Source organism: Triticum aestivum, chromosome 5D (assembly GCF_018294505.1).
Source record: "Triticum aestivum cultivar Chinese Spring chromosome 5D, IWGSC CS RefSeq v2.1, whole genome shotgun sequence".
NCBI lineage: Eukaryota > Viridiplantae > Streptophyta > Magnoliopsida > Poales > Poaceae > Triticum > Triticum aestivum.
In genome coordinates this window covers 221,382,026-221,387,317 of record NC_057808.1, presented here as the reverse complement: position 1 = coordinate 221,387,317, position 5,292 = coordinate 221,382,026, and positions in this window count along the sequence as shown.

The following is a 5,292-nucleotide window of genomic DNA, read 5'->3' as shown; positions in this document are numbered from 1 at the left end:
TCGTAAAACGGCCCTTCGGCGCCGATGATTCATGGCGCTTTCCACTTCCGAGTTGGTGACGGACATATCTTCCGAGCCCTCAGCCGAAGGACAGTCCGGCATCGCTCCCATATCAACCCCCGTCTCCTCGGCTGGGATCGAATCCCGAGTGTTGGGAGTACGACTGGTCGGATCCCCGGACATAGTCCGGCAAACCCTTTTCCTGATACAGGGCGAACATAAAAGTCACAGTTGGATGCGACTGCTACAGAAACGTATTTGCGAATCTATACCTCTTTGATGAAGCCTCGGTCGTATCCTTGTTTGCCTTCCTCTTCGAAGGCTTGCCCGCCATAGGGACCGCTCTCTTTGGAGATGCCCCTGGGGCAGCATGGCGCGTCGAACGCCTCCCCTTTTGAGCACAGGATGGTGCGGTGGGTGAGGTAGAATGAGATAACTCTTTTGGACAAGGTGTCTCCTGATTACTTACGTGTGAAGCGGGGAGAAGACCGGGATAGTCGGCGATGATGGCCACTTCTGTGCCGTCGTAGCTCGCCTGGTAAAACACCCCATCCTCGAGCACCATGAATATATCTGGATCCTCTTCGGATCCAGGGTCAAGGTCCCGATTGTGGCCCTCGGGCTACGGGGTGGGGCTGTGAAGCCATTCGGAAATCTTTCGCCAGTGCTGTTATAAACGGACGAGTTAATATTCAAAGCAGTTCAGGGAGTGGAATAAGTAGAGCAGAGGAGTTGGGGCTTACCTAGCTAGGAGGACTATACATGGAATACCCATCTCTGCGCTTGATATGCAAGAACTCCTCTTCCTCCCCTTTGAACAGTTCGACCAATATTTTGGCCAAAGCGGCGGGGGTGTCCGGACCCTTCCTGCCGCAGTGGGAGGCGTCGTCCTCCCCATTGTAGTGCCACATGGGAAGCCCTCTATATTGGAGCGGCTGAACCCCCCGAACTATGGAAGTCGCCATCACTTCAACTATTGATAATCCGGACTGAGCGAGTGTCCTTATCTAGCTCATGAGTTGACAAACATCCACACTATCTTCCTCCTCGAGGCTCCGAGGGCGCCAACTGTGGCGTTTCTTCAAAGGAACGCTTGTGAATTCGGGAAGACCCATCCGAACTGGGTCTGGAAGTGCGATGTCCTCAATATAGAACCAATCGAAAGGCCACTCTTTGGATGCCTTCTTCGGTGTGCCGGATAGGTATCCGGTCTCGGCGATGCGCCATATTTCGGCTCCTCCCACTTCAAATATTGATCCCTCGTGGTTGCGCGGGATGAGACAGAATAGCTTTCTCCACAACTCATAATGGGCCTCACAACCCAAGAATAGCTCGCAAAGGGCGACGTAACCCGTGATATGCAGGATGGAAGCCGGGGTGAAGTTATGCAGTTGGAGGCCATAGTACTCCAGAAGCCCTCTGAGGAACGGATGAATTGGAAAACTGACGCCTCTTAGCAGGTAGGGGATGAAACACACTAGTTCCCCCTCAGATGGATTGGGGAAATTCTCCGCCTGGGCCTCGCCATTGAAGGAGGTCAACCCTGCCCGAATAGGGACCAAATCCGCGGGAGGAAGAAAACCCTGTGTTTGCAGCTTCTCCAGCTGACTATGGGGAACGGAGCACCTCTCCCACTCGCCTTTTTCTGGGCCGCATGGACGGGAGGAGGAGCTGGGAGCGCTAGCCATGTTGGAGTGGTCTCTCCTAGCAATCTCTGAGGATTTTTCCGCGTGGTGCCGAATGGATCTAAGATCCAGTCTCTTTAAATAGACATTCTTCCTCGCCTGGCCGGGGGGCTATCTGCAAAAATACCCTGACCTCTCGCATTTGCTTGACACGTGGAAGCAGAAGTTGTTGATACACAGAAGCCGAGGGGTTCAACATTAAATGGAAGGCCGAATACATCACTTTGAAGTCATCGGAGGAGGAACCCGCCTTGCAATGCCGAAGACAATCTACGCGTCGGACACCTCGTCATTGAAGTCTGGTTCGGGGGCTACTGAGGGAGTCCTGTACTAAGGGGTCCTCGAGCGTCCGGCCTATTAGCCGTGGGCCGGACTGATGGGCTGTGAAGATACAAAGATCGAAGACTCCACCTGTATCCGAATGGGACTCTCCTTGGCGTGGAAGGCAAGCTCGGCGATCGGATAGGAAGATTCCCTTTTCTGTAAACCAACCTGATGTAACCCTAGATCCCCCCGGTGTCTATATAAATCGCAGGGATAGGTCTGTGGAGGCCAAGACTCATAACTATAGACATACAGGCTAGACTTCTAGGGCTTTAGCCATTACGATCTCGTGGTAGATCAACTCTTGTAATACTCATATTCATCAAGATCAATCAAGCAGGAAGTAGGGTATTACCTCCATGGAGAGGGCCTGAACCTGGGTAAACATTGTGTCCCCCGTCTCCTGTTACCATCGACCTTAGACGCACAGTTCGGGACCCCCTACCCGAGATCCGCCGGTTTTGACACCGACAGGCGCTCCGAGCGGCTGCCGATGACGAGCAGGAGTTCACCATGCGTGTCGTGGTGGACACCCACAGAAGGTTCATGGACCTCTCGGTGGTGTACACCAACGACCCGGTCTGGGTGGAGCACTCCATCCACATCATGGAGTTGTTGCTTGCTGAGGAGAAGTACAAGGTGGTCGGGTTCGACCTCGAGTACACCCGCGCTCGTGCCGGGTCTCGTCCCAAGGTCGCCGTCACCGAGATGTGCGTGCGCCACCACGCCCTCGTCTACCAGTACTACCTGGCCACAAGGCCTTGCAAGCGTTTCGCCAAGTTTGTCAACATCCCCCACTACATGTTCGCTACGGCGGACATCACCAAAGATGTAAAGGCGCTCGAGAATTCGGGCATCGCCTGCCAGAATCTTGTCGACATCCAGGGTCAATACCAGATCTGGGGCAACAAGCAGCATTAGAAGGACTCACTCGTTCACCTCGCCGAGGCCATCATCGACCCCTACTACAGAGACATGAAGGATTCGTGCAACAAGGACAAGCGTGCCTGGCACTCGGCCTGGATGGAGAAACTCGACAAAGCTCACATCATGTACACGGCCAAGGAGGCGTACACGAGCTACGACATGTACAGGCGGATTGTTGACATGAGGAAGTGCCTCCTTCCCCAAAATGGTCAGGGATCTAGCCGGAAGCAGAGCAATGGCAAGCGTCGTCGCAACAATAAGTAGATGATTAGATCCTCGTTTCTCCTAGTTTAGTATGCATGTAATTGCTTACTTTGGTGTGTGGAAATGTTATGTGTGTAGTCACTTGTGTAATTGTATGCTTAATTTGGTTATGCAATGCAGTCTTTTTAAGTATATATGTTGATGCTCTATAGACAGAGCATAAATGTTGTGCGGACAAAGGAAATCACATAGCACACAGACTAAACAATGGAACCCGTCGGTGATGTTTCCATCAATCACTCACAATTGTATACCAGCAATCGTTTGCTCACAACACACACGGCTTGTTAGCAGCAATCATATGTGTTGTTATCGGTCTTCACACACGTTTCCAATTACAGACCTATTTGCCGCGTATCACACACATCTTGTTAAGTTGAACCGTTTCTGTTCTCTTGTCTCAACGCAAACAGTTCATCCGAGTGAACCACTTGCCATATATCGCACACACCTTGATCTGGCTGACCGTTTCTTTTGTGTTGCCTAATCACAAACAGTTCATCCGAGTGAACCATATGTTGTATATTGCACACACCTTCATCTGGCTGCCCATTTCTTTTGTTCCTCCTCATCGCAAACAGTGAATTGAACTGAACCGTATGCCTTGCATCGCACATGCAACTAAAATCTGAACCGTGTTTGATGCATTCTCCATGGCAAACGCTTTGCACCTTTTTTGATATTTTTTACACCACCGTTTGCGATTTTATTGCATCGCACACAGTTTCGTTGAAGGGTCTCTGATCGTAGTGTCGCGTTTGCAGCATCCTGCAGTAGTGGATGTTTTGCAAGTTATTTGAAACGAACATATTTATGCTAACATGGAGAAATGCATTTTTTGTGTTGACAAGCTTGTTTTCTTGGGCTTTGTTGTGTCTTATAAGGGTGTTCATGTTGATGAGTCTAAAATTAAAGCAATTAAAACTTGGCCACAACCCAAAAATTTGCAACAAGTGCGCAGTTTCCTTGGTCTCGCCGGCTTCTACCGTCGCTTTGTAAAGGATTTTAGCACCATTGCATCACCATTTATGCCTTGAGTAAGAAGAATGTATTCTTTGTTTGGGGACCCTCTCAATCTACCGCATTTGACGAGCTTAAATCTTTGCTTACACATGCTCCAATTCTTGCATTGCCTAATTTTGACAAAACTTTTGAAGTGCATTGTGACGCTAGTGGAAATGGTATTGGTGGAGTTTTGATGCAAGAAAAGAAACCCATTGCATATTTTAGCGGAAAAAAATCCGGCGCCCAACTTAACTACCCCATCTATGACAAGGAATTATGTGCTTTAGTGCGAGTATTGCATGTTTGGGAGCATTATCTTCGCCCACATGAATTTGCCATACATACTGATCATGGGATGCTTAAACACCTTAAAGTTCAAACAAAGTTGAACAAACGGCATGCTAGATGGAGTGAATTTATTGAATCTTTTCCTTATGTGATCAAGTACATTAAGGGTAAAGAGAATGTTGTGGCGGATGCTCTTTCCGCAAGTGCATGCTAGTTACTCAACTTGAATTGAATGTTATTGGCTTTGAGCATGTTAAAGATCTATATGCACATGATCCTTCATTTGCGATTCCTTATGCCAAATGCCTTGCTAACACTTGTTGGGAGCACTATTACCTTAAGAACAGTTATCTTAAGCGTGCTAACAAACTTTGTGTACCCGAGTCTTATCTTCATTTGTTACATTTGCAAGAGGCTCACGACGAATCAAGCTACTATTCTCGAAGGCCTATCATCCTCAAACCGATGGCCAGATGGAAGTCATCAACCGGACGCTATCTACTCTCCTACGCATGTTGGTCAAGAAGAACATCAAGGAGTGGGAGGAGTGCTTACCCATTGCCGAGTACGCCTGCAATCGCGCAAGACACTCAACTATCGGCAAGCCCCCCTTCGAGGTCGTCTACGGCTTCAACCCTTTGTCGCCCTTGGACATCCTTCCTCTTCCACTCCAAGAACGTGCAAACATGGACTCAAGTCCAAGAGCTAGTTATCTCAAGAAGATGCATGGAGATACAAGGTCCACGATCGAGCGTCAAGTACACTGTCTCGCCAACAAGCTCAACATCAACAAGACCCC